The sequence below is a fragment of the Siniperca chuatsi genome, linkage group LG4 (assembly GCF_020085105.1).
Source record: "Siniperca chuatsi isolate FFG_IHB_CAS linkage group LG4, ASM2008510v1, whole genome shotgun sequence".
Lineage (NCBI taxonomy): Eukaryota > Metazoa > Chordata > Actinopteri > Centrarchiformes > Sinipercidae > Siniperca > Siniperca chuatsi.
Window position 1 is genome coordinate 21,891,462 of NC_058045.1, and position 21,050 is coordinate 21,912,511.

Here is a 21,050-nt window from a genome sequence, read left to right on the forward strand (position 1 = left end):
AATGGATGATAATGTCATATTTATTCAAGTCTTGTCATGCGCTAATTTCGCGTTAAGCTTATTTTATTTATGTATTTATGGAGATACCAATTAATTGTTGATTCTGCTGACGTGCATTCAAAATGTAATTCCCACTATGATGGACAATAAAGTTTCGGTATCATAATCATAATGTGTGGCAGATAATGTTGCATGTGTGTGTACAAACCGACACAGACCGGATAAAGGTACTTGTGGCATGATGTCGCATTTGTTTGATGGAAGAAAAGGTTCTTGTCAGAAGTGGGATTCGAACCCACGCCTCCAGGGGAGACTGCGACCTGAACGCAGCGCCTTAGACCGCTCGGCCATCCTGACTTGAAACTCTACTACTCTCAACGTCAGCACAACTACGTACTGTTACAATGTTCTCTGTATTCTTATACTCTTCGTATTCTTACCACTGGACTATGAGTTAAGCAAAAAACTGTGTTCTTCTGTTTAATGAAGTGACTGCGTTCCACTAATACATTAAACATAGCAAAAACAAGTAGTTTTTCAGCCCAAGTATTATTTAGTTGATCCGCTCCAAATTTCTGTTATCAATTAGTCAGACTGGCCACGGTGGCTAGGCTAAATAATAGCCATGTTAGCTAGGGCTAGCTCCAATTTGAGCTTTTGAGTACATCAGTAAAGATGATATTACCTACTATATATTACGATATTATATTACTGTCATTTCAAAAGCATATCGCACATATCACAGCAACAGAACGACGGCAGAAACGTATACATTCCTGTATTTACAGTGCTATGTTGTGCTAACATTGTCAATAAAGAAAGAAAAAAGTATCCATTTACGGCAGTGCTTGTCGAAAAACTACCGGCACTGGTGTGACAGTGGCTTACCGCCGTTAAGCGGCACCTGCCGGTAGGAAGCGGTATGTGCCGGTGGAACAGAGCGGAATATCAGGATCGGCATATGCCGCTGAACCACCAGTTACATACCATCAGACACTTTTCGCTCTCGGCCTCACTCCTAATCAGTTGTTGTCAACAATAACTTAATTTCTGAATGCGACATCCATAACTCACGAAAATACACACACATCAGGCAGGTGATTAATTTACTTTAGGTAAAGAAGAGAAAACAGCAGATTTAGAAAAATCATATGCTGGACAAAACCGAAACATGAATTTTTCCATAATAAGGGAATGACAACGCATTGCCTCTTTTCCCAGTCAGCTTGAAAACCAATGCCCTCCTGCTTGCAGCTATGTGACAAAGTCTAAGGAGCTGGTTGTGGATCTACGGAGGGCCAAGGCACCAGCGACCCCGGTTTCCATCCAGGGGGTCAGTGTGGACATGGTAGATGATTACAAGTACCTGGGAGTACACTTGGATAATAAACTGGACTGGACCAAGAACACTCAAGCTGTTTTACAGGAAGGGCCAGAGCCGCCTCTATTTTCTGAGGAGGCTGAGGTCCTTCAACATCTGCCGGACAATGCTGAAGATGTTTTATGAGTCTATGGTGGCCAGTGCTATCCTGTATGCTGTTGCATGCTGGGGCAGCAGGTTGAGGGTAGCGGACGCCAACAGACTCAACAAACTGATCCGTAAGGCCAGTGACATTGTGGGGGTGGAGCTGGACTCTCTGGCGGTGGTGTCAGAGAGGAGGATGCTGGCCAAACTACACGCCATCTTGGACAGTGTCTCCCACCCACTCCATGATGTGCTGGTCAAGCAAAGGAGCACCTTCAGCGGAAGACTCATCCCACCAAAAAGCACCACAGAGCGCCACAGGAAGTCATTCCTGCCTGTGGCCATCAAACTCTTTAACTCCTCCCTCTAACGGTTAGTGTGTATGACCCTAGGTCACTAAACTGGACATTGATCATTACATCTCTGCCATACTTGAATAATTGTGCAATATTCTGTGTATTACTCCTGTGCAATATTTAGTTTTCCTATGTTAGTTTTTCCTATTTATGGATATTGATATTATATACCTCCATTACTGCTGTGCAATACTTTAATAACCTCAATAAGCTACACTTAACTCGACAGTACATGCACCATAAAGGTACTTGTGGCATGATGTCGCATTTGTTTGACGGAAGAAAAGGTTCTTGTCAGAAGTGGGATTCGAACCCACGCCTCCAGGAGAGACTGCGACCTGAACGCAGCGCCTTAGACCGCTCGGCCATCCTGACTTGAAACTCTACTACTCTCAACGTCAGCACAACTACGTACTGTTACAATGTTCTCTGTATTCTTATACTCTTCGTATTCTTACCACTGGACTATGAGTTAAGCAAAAAACTGTGTTCTTCTGTTTAATGAAGTGACTGCGTTCCACTAATACATTAAACATAGCAAAAACAAGTAGTTTTTCAGCCCAAGTATTATTTAGTTGATCCGCTCCAAATTTCTGTTATCAATTAGTCAGACTGGCCACGGTGGCTAGGCTAAATAATAGCCATGTTAGCTAGGGCTAGCTCCAATTTGAGCTTTTGAGTACATCAGTAAAGATGATATTACCTACTATATATTACGATATTATATTACTGTCATTTCAAAAGCATATCGCACATATCAGCAGCAACAGAACGACGGCAGAAACGTATACATTCCTGTATTTACAGTGCTATGTTGTGCTAACATTGTCAATAAAGAAAGAAAAAAGTATCCATTTACGGCAGTGCTTGTCGAAAAACTACCGGCACTGGTGTGACAGTGGCTTGCTCTTTTGCAAAAGTGTTTGCCCCCTTCCTGATTTCTTATTTTTTTGCATGTTTGTCACACTTAAATGTTTCAGATCATCAAACAAATTTAAATATTAGTCAAAGATAACACAAGTAAACACAAAATGCAGTTTTTAAATGAAGGTTGTGATTATTAAGAGAAAACAAAATCCAAACCTAATAGTGATTGCCCCTCAAACCTAATAACTGGTTGGGCCACCTTTAGCAGCAACAACTGCAACCAAGCGTTTGTGATAACTTGCAATGAGTCTTTTACAGCTGAGGAGGAATTTTGGCCCACTCATCTTTGCAGGATTGTTGTAATTCAGCCACCCCTCGGGGATCAATAAAGTATTTCTGATTCTGATTCTCCATCGCTGTCTGTTTCTTTGTTGTATTTGACACATCTGCAAACTGCATTACATAGCTGCAAGCAGGAGGGCATTGCTTTTCAAGCTGACTGGGAAAAGAGGCAATGCGTTGTCATTCCCTTATTATGGAAAAATTCATGTTTCGGTTTTGTCCAGCAAATGATTTTTCTAAATCTGCTGTTTTCAAATTAATCACCTGCCTGATGTGTGTGTATTTTTGTGAGTTATGGATGTCGCATTCAGAAATCAAATTATTGTTGACAACAACTGAACAAATCTATAATGATTGCTTGTTGTAGTGAATCACCAGCTCCACGGGGTTACTGTTACTGTTCATGCTCTTTCGCCAAAAAGCTGACAGCATCTCTGATAATCAGATCAACCTGTAGAGTTTGCAGAGGATAACATCCTTATCTTTCAGAATGAATTCATCTGTTGGGAGCGAGATCAGCTGACTGAATGGTGCAGTCACCCTCTGGACTTGAACTCTCTTTAACAAGCAATTAAAAAAATAATTAAGGAAGTACACACAACCTCACCCTGTTATTGAGAAATAAGTCAGATTCCTGTGAAATGTAATTTCTGTGGGCTTGCTTATATGAAAATGTATATTTAGAACAGAACTGCGCAACTTTGTTTCGTCATGATTTCACCACAAGGAGTTTAATCAGCCTGTAACTAGTAATTGTGTTGGAGGGAGTGTACAGTTGGCTTAACTGGTAAACACTCAATTATTTTTTTCATAAGTTTCCATGAAAAAAGAGATATAGATAATGATCTCAGACATACTGCATGTACAGTATAAACTCCTCTCTAAGAAATTATTAGAAAACTAAAGTACAGAAACAAAAGTGTTTTCCACTAGTGGTGGAAGGCCACAGAGTCGTAAAAGTAATAATATCTTTATTTATATAGCACTATCAAAACAAAGTTATAAAGTGCTTCACATAGCAAGCAAAGAACACATAAAACACAACATACAAAGGAAGGTTGCTATTATTAAGGGAAAACAAAATCCAAACCTATATGGCCCTGTGTGAAAAAGTGATTGCCCCTTAAACCTAATAACTGGTTGGGCCACCCTTAGCAGCAACAACTGCAACCAAGCGTTTGCGATAACTTGCAATGAGTCTTTTATAGCGCTGTGGAGGAATTTTGGCCCACTCATTTTTGCAGAATTGTTGTAATTCAGCCACATTGGTGGGTTTTCGAGCATGAACTGCCTTTTTAAGATCATGCCACAGCATCTCAATGGGATTCAGGTCAGGACTTTGACTAGGCCACTTCTTCTTCAGCCATTCAGAGGTGGACTTGCTGGTGTGTTTTGGATCATTGTCCTGCTGCAGAACCCAAGTTCACTTCAGCTTGAGGTCACGAACAGATGGCCGGACATTCTCCTTCAGATCTGAAACATTAAAGTGTGACAAACATGCAAAAAAATAAGAAATCAGGAAGGAAGACGTACCGATTAGCCTAATTGTTGTATTAATTGATTCTGCTGAGGTGCATTCAAAATGTAATTCCCACTATGATGGACAATAAAGTTTCGGTATCATAATCATAATGTGTGGCAGATAATGTTGCATGTGTGTGTACAAACTGTGTGTACAAACCGACACAGACCGGATAAAGGTACTTGTGGCATGATGTCGCATTTGTTTGACGGAAGAAAAGGTTCTTGTCAGAAGTGGGATTCGAACCCACGCCTCCAGGGGAGACTGCGACCTGAACGCAGCGCCTTAGACCGCTCGGCCATCCTGACTTGAAACTCTACTACTCTCAACGTCAGCACAACTACGTACTGTTACAATGTTCTCTGTATTCTTATACTCTTCGTATTCTTACCACTGGACTATGAGTTAAGCAAAAAACTGTGTTCTTCTGTTTAATGAAGTGACTGCGTTCCACTAATACATTAAACATAGCAAAAACAAGTAGTTTTTCAGCCCAAGTATTATTTAGTTGATCCGCTCCAAATTTCTGTTATCAATTAGTCAGACTGGCCACGGTGGCTAGGCTAAATAATAGCCATGTTAGCTAGGGCTAGCTCCAATTTGAGCTTTTGAGTACATCAGTAAAGATGATATTACTTTACTGTCATTTCAAAAGCATATCGCACATATCACAGCAACAGAACGACGGCAGAAACGTATACATTCCTGTATTTACAGTGCTATGTTGTGCTAACATTGTCAATAAAGAAAGAAAAAAAGTATTCATTTACGGCAGTGCTTGTCGAAAAACTACCGGCACTGGTGTGACAGTGGCTTACCGCCGTTAAGCGGCACCTGCCGGTAGGAAGCGGTATGTGCCGGTGGAACAGAGCGGAATATCAGGATCGGCATATGCCGCTGAACCACCAGTTACATACCATCAGACACTTTTCGCTCTCGGCCTCACTCCTAATCAGTTGTTGTCAACAATAACTTAATTTCTGAATGCGACATCCATAACTCACGAAAATACACACACATCAGGCAGGTGATTAATTTACTTTAGGTAAAGAAGAGAAAACAGCAGATTTAGAAAAATCATATGCTGGACAAAACCGAAACATGAATTTTTCCATAATAAGGGAATGACAACGCATTGCCTCTTTTCCCAGTCAGCTTGAAAACCAATGCCCTCCTGCTTGCAGCTATGTGACAAAGTCTAAGGAGCTGGTTGTGGATCTACGGAGGGCCAAGGCACCAGCGACCCGGTTTCCATCCAGGGGTCAGTGTGGACATGGTAGATGATTACAAGTACCTGGGAGTACACTTGGATAATAAACTGGACTGGACCAAGAACACTCAAGCTGTTTTACAGGAAGGGCCAGAGCCGCCTCTATTTTCTGAGGAGGCTGAGGTCCTTCAACATCTGCCGGACAATGCTGAAGATGTTTTATGAGTCTATGGTGGCCAGTACTATCCTGTATGCTGTTGCATGCTGGGGCAGCAGGTTGAGGGTAGCGGACGCCAACAGACTCAACAAACTGATCCGTAAGGCCAGTGACATTGTGGGGTGGAGCTGGACTCTCTGGCGGTGGTGTCAGAGAGGAGGATGCTGGCCAAACTACACGCCATCTTGGACAGTGTCTCCCACCCACTCCATGATGTGCTGGTCAAGCAAAGGAGCACCTTCAGCGGAAGACTCATCCCACCAAAAAGCACCACAGAGCGCCACAGGAAGTCATTCCTGCCTGTGGCCATCAAACTCTTTAACTCCTCCCTCTAACGGTTAGTGTGTATGACCCTAGGTCACTAAACTGGACATTGATCATTACATCTCTGCCATACTTGAATAATTGTGCAATATTCTGTGTATTACTCCTGTGCAATATTTAGTTTTCCTATGTTAGTTTTTCCTATTTATGGATATTGATATTATATACCTCCATTACTGCTGTGCAATACTTTAATAACCTCAATAAGCTACACTTAACTCGACAGTACATGCACCATAAAGGTACTTGTGGCATGATGTCGCATTTGTTTGACGGAAGAAAAGGTTCTTGTCAGAAGTGGGATTCGAACCCACGCCTCCAGGAGACTGCGACCTGAACGCAGCGCCTTAGACCGCTCGGCCATCCTGACTTGAAACTCTACTACTCTCAACGTCAGCACAACTACGTACTGTTACAATGTTCTCTGTATTCTTATACTCTTCGTATTCTTACCACTGGACTATGAGTTAAGCAAAAAACTGTGTTCTTCTGTTTAATGAAGTGACTGCGTTCCACTAATACATTAAACATAGCAAAAACAAGTAGTTTTTCAGCCCAAGTATTATTTAGTTGATCCGCTCCAAATTTCTGTTATCAATTAGTCAGACTGGCCACGGTGGCTAGGCTAAATAATAGCCATGTTAGCTAGGGCTAGCTCCAATTTGAGCTTTTGAGTACATCAGTAAAGATGATATTACCTACTATATATTACGATATTATATTACTGTCATTTCAAAAGCATATCGCACATATCACAGCAACAGAACGACGGCAGAAACGTATACATTCCTGTATTTACAGTGCTATGTTGTGCTAACATTGTCAATAAAGAAAGAAAAAAGTATCCATTTACGGCAGTGCTTGTCGAAAAACTACCGGCACTGGTGTGACAGTGGCTTGCTCTTTTGCAAAAGTGTTTGCCCCCTTCCTGATTTCTTATTTTTTTGCATGTTTGTCACACTTAAATGTTTCAGATCATCAAACAAATTTAAATATTAGTCAAAGATAACACAAGTAAACACAAAATGCAGTTTTTAAATGAAGGTTGTGATTATTAAGAGAAAACAAAATCCAAACCTAATAGTGATTGCCCCTCAAACCTAATAACTGGTTGGGCCACCTTTAGCAGCAACAACTGCAACCAAGCGTTTGTGATAACTTGCAATGAGTCTTTTACAGCTGAGGAGGAATTTTGGCCCACTCATCTTTGCAGGATTGTTGTAATTCAGCCACCCCTCGGGATCAATAAAGTATTTCTGATTCTGATTCTCCATCGCTGTCTGTTTCTTTGTTGTATTTGACACATCTGCAAACTGCATTACATAGCTGCAAGCAGGAGGGCATTGCTTTTCAAGCTGACTGGGAAAAGAGGCAATGCGTTGTCATTCCCTTATTATGGAAAAATTCATGTTTCGGTTTTGTCCAGCAAATGATTTTTCTAAATCTGCTGTTTTCAAATTAATCACCTGCCTGATGTGTGTGTATTTTTGTGAGTTATGGATGTCGCATTCAGAAATCAAATTATTGTTGACAACAACTGAACAAATCTATAATGATTGCTTGTTGTAGTGAATCACCAGCTCCACGGGGTTACTGTTACTGTTCATGCTCTTTCGCCAAAAAGCTGACAGCATCTCTGATAATCAGATCAACCTGTAGAGTTTGCAGAGGATAACATCCTTATCTTTCAGAATGAATTCATCTGTTGGGAGCGAGATCAGCTGACTGAATGGTGCAGTCACCCTCTGGACTTGAACTCTCTTTAACAAGCAATTAAAAAAATAATTAAGGAAGTACACACAACCTCACCCTGTTATTGAGAAATAAGTCAGATTCCTGTGAAATGTAATTTCTGTGGGCTTGCTTATATGAAAATGTATATTTAGAACAGAACTGCAAACTTTGTTTCGTCATGATTTCACCACAAGGAGTTTAATCAGCCTGTAACTAGTAATTGTGTTGGAGGAGTGTACAGTTGGCTTAACTGGTAAACACTCAATTATTTTTTTCATAAGTTTCCATGAAAAAAGAGATATAGATAATGATCTCAGACATACTGCATGTACAGTATAAACTCCTCTCTAAGAAATTATTAGAAAACTAAAGTACAGAAACAAAAGTGTTTTCCACTAGTGGTGGAAGGCCACAGAGTCGTAAAAGTAATAATATCTTTATTTATATAGCACTATCAAAACAAAGTTATAAAGTGCTTCACATAGCAAGCAAAGAACGCATAAAACACAACATACAAACATACAAAGTCAGCTGTAAAAGAATAAAATTCCTAAATGAACCACATAAAAAATAAAAAAAAATGGCAAAACCCATAAACAGAATACAGAGAACATTGTAACAGTACGCAAAGATGGTGACGTTGAGATTAGTAGAGTTTCAAGTCAGGATGGCCGAGCGGTCTAAGGCGCTGCGTTCAGGTCGCAGTCTCCCCTGGAGGCGTGGGTTCGAATCCCACTTCTGACAAGAACCTTTTCTTCCGTCAAACAAATGCGACATCATGCCACAAGTACCTTTATCCGGTCTGTGTCGGTTTGTACACACAGTTTGTACACACACATGCAACATTATCTGCCACACATTATGATTATGATACCGAAACTTTATTGTCCATCATAGTGGGAATTACATTTTGAATGCACCTCAGCAGAATCAATTAATACAACAATTAGGCTAATCGGTACGTCTTCCTTCCTGATTTCTTATTTTTTTGCATGTTTGTCACACTTTAATGTTTCAGATCTGAAGGAGAATGTCCGGCCATCTGTTCGTGACCTCAAGCTGAAGTGAACTTGGGTTCTGCAGCAGGACAATGATCCAAAACACACCAGCAAGTCCACCTCTGAATGGCTGAAGAAGAAGTGGCCTAGTCAAAGTCCTGACCTGAATCCCATTGAGATGCTGTGGCATGATCTTAAAAAGGCAGTTCATGCTCGAAAACCCACCAATGTGGCTGAATTACAACAATTCTGCAAAAATGAGTGGGCCAAAATTCCTCCACAGCGCTATAAAAGACTCATTGCAAGTTATCGCAAAAGCGCTTGGTTGCAGTTGTTGCTGCTAAGGGTGGCCCAACCAGTTATTAGGTTTGAGGGGCAATCACTTTTTCACACAGGGCCATATAGGTTTGGATTTTGTTTTCCCTTAATAATAGCAACCTTCCTTTGTATGTTGTGTTTTATGTGTTCTTTGCTTGCTATGTGAAGCACTTTATAACTTTGTTTTGATAGTGCTATATAAATAAAGATATTATTACTTTTACGACTCTGTGGCCTTCCACACTAGTGGAAAACACTTTTGTTTCTGTACTTTAGTTTTCTAATAATTTCTTAGAGAGGAGTTTATACTGTACATGCAGTATGTCTGAGATCATTATCTATATCTCTTTTTTCATGGAAACTTATGAAAAAAATAATTGAGTGTTTACCAGTTAAGCCAACTGTACACCCCCTCCAACACAATTACTAGTTACAGGCTGATTAAACTCCTTGTGGTGAAATCATGACGAAACAAAGTTGCGCAGTTCTGTTCTAAATATACATTTTCATATAAGCAAGCCCACAGAAATTACATTTCACAGGAATCTGACTTATTTCTCAATAACAGGGTGAGGTTGTGTGTACTTCCTTAATTATTTTTTTAATTGCTTGTTAAAGAGAGTTCAAGTCCAGAGGGTGACTGCACCATTCAGTCAGCTGATCTCGCTCCCAACAGATGAATTCATTCTGAAAGATAAGGATGTTATCCTCTGCAAACTCTACAGGTTGATCTGATTATCAGAGATGCTGTTAGCTTTTTGGCGAAAGAGCATGAACAGTAACAGTAACCCCGTGGAGCTGGTGATTCACTACATCAAGCAATCAATTATAGCTTTAAGGGGCAATTAATATCAACTATATATCAATGTAACCCAAAATACAATGTAAACTTTGATCATAAGGTAAATAATATGGAAAAAATGTAAAAGTGTTTTATGTGGTGCTTCAACCGAACACACACAGGTGGCAAATAGACACATATGCACGCCCACAGGTTTTTGGTAAGTAATGTCAGAGGTCACTGAAGGAGATGAGGTGGAGTGAGTGAGTGGGTAGTCTTGTGCTGTATAAATACAGGACAATGATGGACACACTCGGAGCAACATTTTACAAGACTTTAATAGGAAGAAGATCTGCAATGGCCAACCACGAGGGTTAGTGATTCTATCTATCTATCTATCTATCTATCTATCTATCTATCTATCTATCTATCTATCTATCTATCTATCTATCTATCTATCTATCTATCTATCTATCTATCTATCTATCTATCTATCTATCTATCTATCTATCTATCTATCTATCTATCTATCTATCTATTATTGTCAACGCTTCTTGTCAGACAAATGTAGTGGAGTTAAAAGTATAACATTTGCCTCTGAGATGTATAAATAGATAAAGCTGCATAAAATGGAAATACTCAAGTAAAGTACAAGTACCTCAAACTTGTACTTAAATACAGTACTTGAGTAAATGTACTTAGTTACATTCCATCAGTGAACTTCGGGGAAACTCTTCCATCACTGTTAATATTTTGTTTAGCAACAAGACAGCCAACCACAGACAGAGTTTTTGCATACTGGTTGTTGAACTTTGTTGGTCCTGCCAGGTTTGATTATTGATGTGCATCTGAGAAGTCACGAAAACAACTTGGCTCACCGCACCAGGGAGATTGATCGGGAGCGCCTGATTGTCCGCAGGGGTCAGCCCTTCTCCATAACTTTGCAGTGCTCTGACTCTCTGCCCCCCAAACACCACCTGGAACTGGTCCTGCACCTTGGTGAGTTTAGTTTTTTGGGATTTAGCCTGATAGTGTTCTGATGCAACTTTGCTTTGCTAATCCAAAACTATTCACTGTTTACAAAGGCACGGTGAAACATTATACACTGCTCTATTTTGTCTCTGTACCCACATTTTGAAAAAGCAAGAAGAAATACAAACAATACTTTAATCAGTCGTAGAAAAGGTTCCAGTCGTAGTCATCTGTACACTGTTTTCAGAATCAAGACGTTTTGGCTCCCATCCGGAAGTCATTCTCAATACTTTAATCAGTATGAATTTTAAGACATAAGGACTTTAGCCTGTCCTGTGTCCTGTGGACTGGATTGTACTATTATCTTCCAAATAGGCACCATATTCTCTACTAACTTTAAATAACTAGTAACTTTTACAAGATTTACAACCAGTTCATAGCTACAGCATAACAATGAGGCTACTAGCACATATGTGCAGTGTGAGGTGACAAGGCTAGGCAAGAAGGTTGGCTGAGAGTTAGGATAGCAAGTTAGCTTATATTGATTCACAACACTCAATTCCTGCTGAACAAACACGTTTCACACATCAAGCTATAACCAACACCTCTACACTGCAAATATGTAGCCTCTGCTTTCTCATCTGCATAATAGTCTTTTAGATGGTTACACATGATTACACAGGTTCAAACTAGTACAAACCGAGGAAATATCACTTCATTGGCTGTGTTCATTATAATGAAGGAACATGTCACCCAGTGCAACAGTGTGGCTCACTGATTGTTTTTAATAGTGTTTTGGACACCAATGAAGCTCCATGGCACAGAGGAGTAAGCTATATCAGGCTTTGGATACACAGGCTTGTTAGTTACTTGTTACTTGCTGGTAGGATCATTTGGGATTTATTGAGAAAAATGTAATATCGCCAGCCTCCTTTAATAATAAACAGCTTTCACAAGATGGCCCACCAGGGTGTAGCTAGATATTCTCAGTCCCATGAAAAGAATAGTGAACACATTTAGGATTAAAGTGTACATGTTAAACCTCAATTAGGGGAAAAAAGGTTTGTGAAGAGCTGGAGAAGGATAGAGCAGTCCTTAACCCAAACCACAGTGTCCCTCTGTAAACTAGCTGGTAAAACTGTTGTCTTGTCACGAATCCTCCCTTTAATTTAAAGTGGCAAAATGCATTTGCCTCACTTTTCTTACACAGAGCACTAATTTCATTCTATGACATCGTGCTAATTTTAACAATATTTTGATTCTCCGAGCATGCTCAGAGCCTGGAGATTCACTGGAGGTTCCTGAGGGAAAGAAAATACATGCTCTTCTTGCACTGTTGATTTTGTGATACCATCCCAGACAAACAGCAAGAAGATCAATTAATGGTACAACTTTATAAATTAAATGAACTTTTTTATGTTTCTTCAGGTAAGAGAGACGAGGTGGTGATCAAGGTTCAGAAGGAGCGCGGGGACGGAGACAAGTGGTGGTTTAGCCAACAAGCAGCGCAGGATGAAATGCTGCTGACTCTGCACAGTCCAGCAGACGCCATCATTGGCCAGTACTGTCTGGCTGTGTTGATGATGTCACCACACGGACACATTGTAGAGAGTACTGATGAAATTAAGTTCCACCTGCTCTTTAACCCGTGGTGCAAAGGTAAAACATAAAGCCAAGTGCATACACTCTCTGCTTTTTCTCCAAGAGGTCAAACTAAGTGCATTCACATACTGCAGCTTCTAAACTTTATCATGCAGCTCCTGACATCTTGAGTTTGTACTCAGTGTCAGAATCAAACATGTGACTTGATTCGGCCACTCAGCAGAAACAAAAAACAAAACAAACTGGATGTGTTATCTCTATGACTCAGCAGGGGTTTCTACCTTCATCCCCTCACCTGATTGGTGCACCCATCACAAATATATAAACCATACGACAGGTTCCCGTCACCACATATCAACCTGACTGAGCATCTGTTTCCTGTGTGTCTCAGCTTGAGTGACATAGAGTTTCTAATATGGAGCATCTGCATCTGTCTGTTTGATCTGTATTGAATGTTAATGTTTGTTATTCCATTGGCACAAGGACAGAAGTAAACTCATGGTCTTCTGTGTGTGTGTGTGTGTGTGTGTGTGTGTGTGTGTGTGTGTGTGTGTACCAGATGATGTGGTGTACCTCCCTGATGAGAGTCTGCTCCAGGAGTATGTAATGAATGAAGATGGAGTGATTTACATGGGTACCTGGGACCACATCAAAAGCATTCCCTGGAATTACGGACAGGTAACACACACTCTCACATACACATTGTGTGAATGGGATGAGTATGTCTGTCTGTCAGGCCAGTAGGTGGCCTGTGTGAATTGTCACAGCAGTGTGACAGCAGAGACTCAGGGGATCAGGAAATCTGTTTGTTGGACGGAGGAAACTTCTGGACGGGAGGTGTCAAAATGTAACCAAACCACACAAACAAGGGCTTGTCCCTTCACAGCTCAGAGAGCAGAGAAGAAGACAAACAGGCAGGCAAACAGATAGATGGCAGACAGACAGTCAGAAGGTGGTGTAACAGACACACACATACACACAGACCGACCAATGGAAAACAAATGTGATTTGAAATCTGTTTTAAAAAAAGTTGAGAAGCCTCTCCTTGTCAACAACCAAGCTTTTCTTTTCTTTGTTCCTCTCTCACGTTTTACTCTCTCTCTCTCAGTTTGAGGACTACGTGATGGACATCTGTTTTGAAGTCCTGGACAACTCCAAGGATGCCCTGAAAAACTCAGAGATGGACATTGAGCACAGGTCCGACCCCGTCTATGTCAGCAGGATGATCACTGCGATGGTGACGATCTCTTCTACTCGCTGCTGAAACAATACTGACAGTTTAACAACAGTACAAGAAATAAACATTTGCATTGTAACACATATGATACTTCCAACCAATGATCCAACCAATATGCAGTTCATGAAAGCTTGACATTCAATGTTGTAAACACCTGGAGTCTTGTAGCTCCTTCCCAGGAAACACTCTCAAAATAGCTACTGAATCTTCATCAATAGAAACTGTTTGATTGACAAATGATACCTACATACGGTCCTATACACATATTGTCATGCAGTGACTCACAGCTTTAAAGATGTCTCCTCGACATGTTGTCTCCACCTGTCCAGGTGAACTCTAACGGTGACAGGGGTGTGCTGACCGGTCGCTGGAACGAGCCGTACTCTGGCGGAGTCGCACCGTGTCGATGGACCGGCAGCGTGCGATCCTCCAACAGTGGAGCAAGGCCGGGTAAAGGCGGTCAAATATGGCCAGTGCTGGGTGTTTGCTGCCGTTGCCTGCACAGGTGAGGCGATCACGCAGATTTCACTGTTGCATGATTCAAGGAGATAAGGAAAAACACGTGTTTTCAGGAGTAATTGCTACTCACTGTATAAGGCATGTTTTTAAAGGAATTCTTTTGGGAAATACGCTTATTTGATTTCTTTCCGAGAGTTAGATAAGATGACTGATACCACTCTCATATCTGTACGGTAAATATGCAGCTGCAGCCTGCAGCCGGCTAACTTAGCTTAGCATAACGTGTGTGTCCAATACTCTAGGTAGGTAGGAACAAAGGAATGAATTGTCCCAGTCTGATGTGTGTCATCTTCACAGTGCTGCGCTGTCTGGGAATCCCAACACGCCTCATCACCACCTACGCTTCAGCCCATGATGTCGATGGAAACCTCTCTATAGACTTCCTGCTGAATGAAAGACTGGAGAGCTTTGACAGAAGAGACAAAAACGACAGTAGCTGGTAGGAACACACACACACACACACACACACGCAAGTGCGCAATTTAGTAGAAGACATTACATTATCTATTGTAATGTGATGCCTTTTTCTCATCTCCTCTCCTCATGATTTCAGGAACTTCCACTGCTGGGTCGAGTCCTGGATGAGGAGAGATGATCTCCCCAAAGGAAATGATGGCTGGCAGGTTTTGGACCCCACCCCTCAAGAACTGAGTGATGGTACATTCCTCATTTGTAACCTAATCTCTTTTATTCACCTCTCTCTCTTCACCTTATCGGTCTGTCCATGTTTTAAGAGACATTTCTCACCCTATCTACCTTGAAAACTGTAAAAAATGTTCATACCACCTGTTGATTGTTGTCTTTCATCTCTATAAACCGTTCTCAGGACTGTCACTGCTGGCTTTCTTTGGTATCATATAATTGTGACATTTTGGATTAAAATCTGATTGGTGTGTCCTATTGACCTGATAATCAAACTGAATTACCATCGTTAAAAAATCAGAGGCTTGTTTCCTGTCAATGCGTCAACTATCTAATGGTGCAGATTTTAATGCTTAAAAGAAATCCATGGCAGAATGAAATTTTGCTCTTCAGGTGAGTTTTGCTGTGGTCCGTGTCCAGTGACGGCCATCAAGGAGGGAAATCTGGGAGCAAAGTACGACGCTCCGTTTGTATTCGCTGAGGTGAATGCTGACATCATCTACTGGATCGTCCAACGAGATGGCCAACGGCAGAAGGTGACTGACTTTTGTTTTGTTCTTCAAAATCAGGACTTAGGCAGAGATAAATCATTTGGTTTAAAATAAGATTTATAGTTGAGATTCATATTTTCTCAAGTTAAAAAGAGCCATCTTTAAGAATTAAAAAGATTTAATGATGATGATGAACGTCATATTTGTTACAGATCAAAGTGGACCAGCAGAGTGTGGGGAGGAACATCAGCACCAAAAGTGTTTATGGCGACCACAGAGAAGATGTCACTCTACACTACAAATATCCTGAAGGTTAGCTGAAAAGTCGTACACAGAGGAGTAGGTAGAACAGGGTCAGTGATTGCAGAAATTTACAGCAGTCACATTCGTTGTCATGGACCAACGTCTTTTCAACAGGCTCCAACAAGGAGAGAGAGTGTACGAGAAGGCGGGGCGCCGGGTCACCGAGCCGACCAATAAGAGCGCAGAACCAGGAGAACTGCAGCTGTCAATCAAGCATGCTAAGCCTGTATTTGGGACAAACTTTGATGTGATTGTTGAGGTATGGAGTGCTCAGGCTGTAGCTGAATGATGGATGAAATGATAAAATGAGTCCATTAATTCACACACAGTGAATCTGTTGTGTGGGTGTAGATTGTGTTTTCTTTTTGTATTTTGCTTGGTTTCTGTAAATTCAGTGAATCAAGGTCCGAGTGATGATGACTCCATTCTGTCCGCAGGTGAAGAATGAAGGAGGCAGAGACGCTCATGCTCAGCTGACCATGCTGGCCATGGCTGTAACTTACAATTCTCTCCATCGGGGGGAGTGCCACAGACAAACAATCAGCGTGACTGTTCCAGCTCACAAAGGTTAGTAGCTCAGATAAACCCACAAAGGCCTCTGGTGCAGACGTACTGTAAAACAACAGTGCTGCTGTGTCTTACCTGCACACTTTTCCCTCTTCTTACTATTTTGCAGCAGCATGATGTACCATTTTCCTGTTTAATACTGTGTTTGTGTGTGCGTGTGTGTGTGTGTATGTGTGTATTCAGCCCACAAGGAAGTGCTGCGTCTGCACTATGACGACTATGTCAGGTGTGTCTCTGAGCATAATCTGATCAGGGTGAAAGCGTTCTTAGAGGCTCCGGGGAGAACGAACCCATCATGAGCGTGGCCAACATCCCACTGACCATGCCTGAACTTCTCGTAGAGGTGGGTACACACAAAGGTCGTAGTTGGACTATGAAAGTATTTCTATGGTTGGACATCTTTGATCTTTTTTGGGCTGAGGAAAGAAGGAACCAGGGTCTAAATTTTGTTCCTCTGCCACAGTTCCTCCCTGCTCTGGGGGTAGAATTTTCAGATTTCACAATAACTCGTGTTGTTGTTTCCTTAAACGTGAAATTTGTGTATCAAACAACAATATCCTTTTTTAATCTGTGTTTTGGACTAATTTACCTTATCTATACGGTTCTTTAGATGCGATGGAAACCCAAAAGGGACATTTAGTTCCTGATTTAGTGCCTGAGTTCAGTTGCTGTGGCTCCGTAGTACCTGAAATTTTTCTGCGAAGCCTTTTGATGTTTTGCATTTTGAGATTGGAAAGTGTGATGTCCTACACTGTGAGTTGTACCCTTATATACTCCCATGAAACACAGAGCTGTCTCCTCTTTCTCCAGGTGCCTGGGAAGGCTGTTGTACGGGAACATGTGACAGCCTACATCTCCTTCACCAATCCTCTACCAGTTCCTCTGAAGGGTGGTGTTTTCACTGTGGAGGGCGCCGGCCTACTGTCTGCCACTGAGCTCCATGTTAAGTAAGTACTGAGTGTGAATTAAGCTAAGCCCTGTCCCTTTAGTTACTACAGCTACACCTCTCAAACATTGCATTGGATGGATTTACCACTCAAACGTAATTTCAGATAACTAGACAAAAGCAGGCTTCTCATTTTTTTGCCAGCGACCGTTCATTTTCCCAGCTGAAATGTCAGCTGTTGATATGATGATTTTATCAGCTGTAGCGAGCTAATTAACATTAACTCTGTAAGTAGGTTGGGCTGGTTAGGTGTTTTCACCTGAGTTGTTTGATTATTTAAATATGCATTTGATGGATACAAACATGACTTTTCAGTTTTTATTGGACCATGCTGATAGTAAAGAGAGTCATTTTGGAATATTTGTGACGCTCAGAAAAAAAAGGTGTTGTTTTAAAGCCCTTTTTTTGTTCTGACTGTGTATAGGAAAAGTTTTTTTGGCCAATGGGCATTGCATGATCCTGCGATTCCAAATGTGACTACTATAACTAAATTGCACCTAAATTTGAATGCTTACTATAGAAAAACATACTTGGCAAACAACACAAAGGAGCATTTGTGGTTTATTGTTAATATTTTCAAACATATTTCACATTTATGTGAGAAAAGGTTTTCACAATGTGGACTAATAGATGAGTTTGTAATAGAAAAGTTTCACACATTCATTCATTCATTTGGACTCCATTTTATTTTGTAGACAAAAGCAGACATAACATGCATGTAATGTAACTTGACATTCTGCAATCTTAACCTTGCAAGTGTGTCATTTTAATAAATGTAGCTCCATTCATATCTCTTTCAAAGGCTTTCTCTATCATTCTTTCTGCCTCTTTATCACCTCCTCTGTCCTCCTACCTTCCCTTACTTTGACCCTCTGCTCTTAGTGTCCAGATAAATTAATTGCAAAATAAACGCAAGCATTCGTGTCTCTGTCTCTTTTATTTCTTTTCAGTGGTGACTTAGCTCCAGGCCAGAAGAAGTCTGTCAATCTCTTCTTCTCGCCCGTACGGACTGGGGTGAGGAAACTCCTGGTGGACTTCGACTCTGACAGACTGAAGGATGTGAAGGGAGTCGCCACTGTGGTTGTTCGCAAGAGGAAATGTTGACTTACATAGCTGAAGTTGAAGGAAACAATTTCATACAACATCTGATTTGTGTCCATCACATACTCTGTCCAGAGGTACTGATGAAAATACTGTACTAAAGACTTTGGTGGCAGTGGTAGATGAATGTTACACAAAATCTGTTGTTTTATGTTTTGTTACTTGATTTCAAAATATGATTGGAACAAACTGTGTAATTATAGCACCATTTGTAAGAACCAAAGACAATCCTTTTATATGTAACACTTAATCTTAATTCATTTCTGCAAATTACTGTGTGATTTCAATATGATGATGCTGATATGAAATGTATGTATTATTTCAATAAAGATTGTATGTTTGGTTTCTTAAAGTGCATACATCAGGCTTTCGTTTATGTATTGAATATGTGTATTTACAATATTTACAATAGTGCCAATAGATGTGGTTTACAGTGGGGACACAGGCTTGAAGGCTGAATACAGGACTTTATAGGCGAATATTGTAGCAATATTATTTCTAAATGTGTGTTGGTGCGTTGCTTAGCGTCTATCTGCATTTTCCAGCAAGTTCAGCTAAGCTGTAATGCTGCTGTGAAGAAAGTTGAACCTGATTGTCAAAACGTGCACAGGTTCAGCCACTAAACTGCTGCTAAGCTAGATGCATGATGAAGTGTCTTTATAAGGTCTCCACACAGGTGATTCAGAGGAATGTTGCTTAATTTTTCGCTGAAAATGGTAATTAAAGAAATTGGTTGCAGCTTTCAGACTTCTGACTTTCCAAGCGAGCTGTGCATATCAATGAAGGATTCAATTCAGTTCAATTCAGTTTTATTTCTAGAGCGCCAATTCATAGCAGAAGTTATCTCATTGCAATTTTCTTATAGAGCAGGTCTAGACCGTACTCTTTATATTATTATTTACAGAGACCCAACAAATCCCACCATGAGCAAGCACTTGGTGACAGTGGCAAGGAAAAACTTCCTTTAAGAGGCAGAAACCTCGAGCAGAACCAGACTTAGTGGTGGGTGGCCATCCAACGCTGCAGTGTTAGGTTATGAGAGAGAAAGAGAGAGAGAGAGAGAGAGAGAGGAGGGAGAGGGAGGCACAATGCAAATACCACCTAGAATTTTTAAAATAGTAGTAATGTAATTGTAGTGGTAATATTAATAGATTAATAATAATAATAATAATAATAATAGGAATGAAAGCTATAGGAAAAATAATGACAGTATTAGTAACAGAGCCAATAACAACAACTGTAGTAACAGTTGTCGAGCAGGAACACTGGGGCAGCATTGGCCCACAACCACAGATCCAGTCTCTGCAGCTCCAGAGGCAGAAATACCTGCTGAAAGCGACAGAAGGAGAGAGGAGAGAAACGAGAAAGCCCAAAACTACAGGAGAGAGAAGATGTCGAGTTAGTAACATGCAGTAATGGGATAAAAATGCATACAGATGGAGAGGGAGAGAAAGAGAGAAGAAAGAGGTGCATCATAGGAAATCTCCCGGCAGTCTAGGCCTGTAGCAGCAAAACTAAGGGATGGTTCAAGACTCACCCAAGCCAGCCCTAACTATAAGCTTTATCAAAGAGGAAAGCCTTAAGTCTACTGTTAAATGTGGAGATGGTGTCTGCCTCTCGAACCCAAACTGGGACCTGATTCCACAGGAGAGGAGCTTGATAACTGAAGGCTCTGGCTCACATTGTACTTTTGGAAACTCTTGGAACCACAAGTAACCCTGCATCCTGGGAGTGCTGTGTTCTAGTCAGGTAATAAGGTATTATGAGCTTTAAGATACGATGGTGCCTGACCATTAAGAGCTTTGTAGGTGAGGAGAAGGATTTTAAATTCTATTCTGTATTTTACAGGGAGCCAGTGCAGAGAAGCTAATTCTGGAGAAATATGATCTCTTTTCCTAGTTCTTGTCAGTACATGTGCTGCAGCATTCTGGATCAACTGAAGAGTCTTAAGGGACTTATTGATAATAAGGAATTGCAATAGTCCAAACTAGAAGTAACGAATGCATGCACTAGTTTTTCGGCATCATTTTGAGACAGGATGTGCTGACTTTTGCAATGTTGTGTAGGTGAAAAAAGGCAGTCCTTGAAGTTTGTTTCATGTGGGAGTTAAAGGATAAATCCTGATCAAAGATAACACTGAGGTTTCTTACAGTGCTGCTGGAGGCCAGGGCAATTCCATCTAGAGTAACTGTATCTTTAGATAATGTGTCTCGGAGGTGTTTGGGGCCAAGTACATTAACTTTAGTTTTGTCAGAGTTTAACATCAGAAAGTTGCAGGTCATCCAGGTCTTTATGTCCTTAAGGCATGCTTTAAGTTTAGCTAAGAGGTTAGTTTCATCTGGCTTGATCAATAGATAGTCATCTGGACACTGTTTTCAGAATCAAGACGGAAGGAGTCTATCTGACTATCTGTCAGGTAGACTCCTTCCTGAGGGCAGGGCTTATGTAACACAGAGTAGCTTAAATTTCTGAGTTCCCATTCCATTTTTTCACAATTGAGAATGACTTCTGGATGGGAGCCGAAATGTCTTGATTC

At 40.9% G+C, this 21,050-nt stretch overlaps 5 non-coding genes and 1 pseudogene across 5 annotated transcripts; 2 read left to right on the plus strand and 4 right to left on the minus strand.

Annotated features, from left to right (window-relative positions):
• Positions 1 to 274: 274 nt before the first annotated feature.
• On the minus strand, positions 275 to 357 carry trnal-cag. The gene has a single exon. It is a non-coding gene; the product is annotated as a tRNA-Leu (tRNA).
• A 1,756-nt stretch (positions 358 to 2,113) lies between these two features.
• trnal-cag lies at positions 2,114 to 2,196 on the minus strand. Its single transcript has one exon. It is a non-coding gene; the product is annotated as a tRNA-Leu (tRNA).
• Positions 2,197 to 4,777: 2,581 nt separating this feature from the next.
• trnal-cag lies at positions 4,778 to 4,860 on the minus strand. Its single transcript has one exon. It is a non-coding gene; the product is annotated as a tRNA-Leu (tRNA).
• A 1,732-nt stretch (positions 4,861 to 6,592) lies between these two features.
• On the minus strand, positions 6,593 to 6,673 carry trnal-cag. Its single transcript has one exon. It is a non-coding gene; the product is annotated as a tRNA-Leu (tRNA).
• Positions 6,674 to 8,698: 2,025 nt separating this feature from the next.
• trnal-cag lies at positions 8,699 to 8,781 on the plus strand. The gene has a single exon. It is a non-coding gene; the product is annotated as a tRNA-Leu (tRNA).
• A 1,654-nt stretch (positions 8,782 to 10,435) lies between these two features.
• On the plus strand, positions 10,436 to 18,873 carry LOC122874342 (annotated as a pseudogene).
• The last annotated feature ends 2,177 nt before the right edge of the window (positions 18,874 to 21,050 follow it).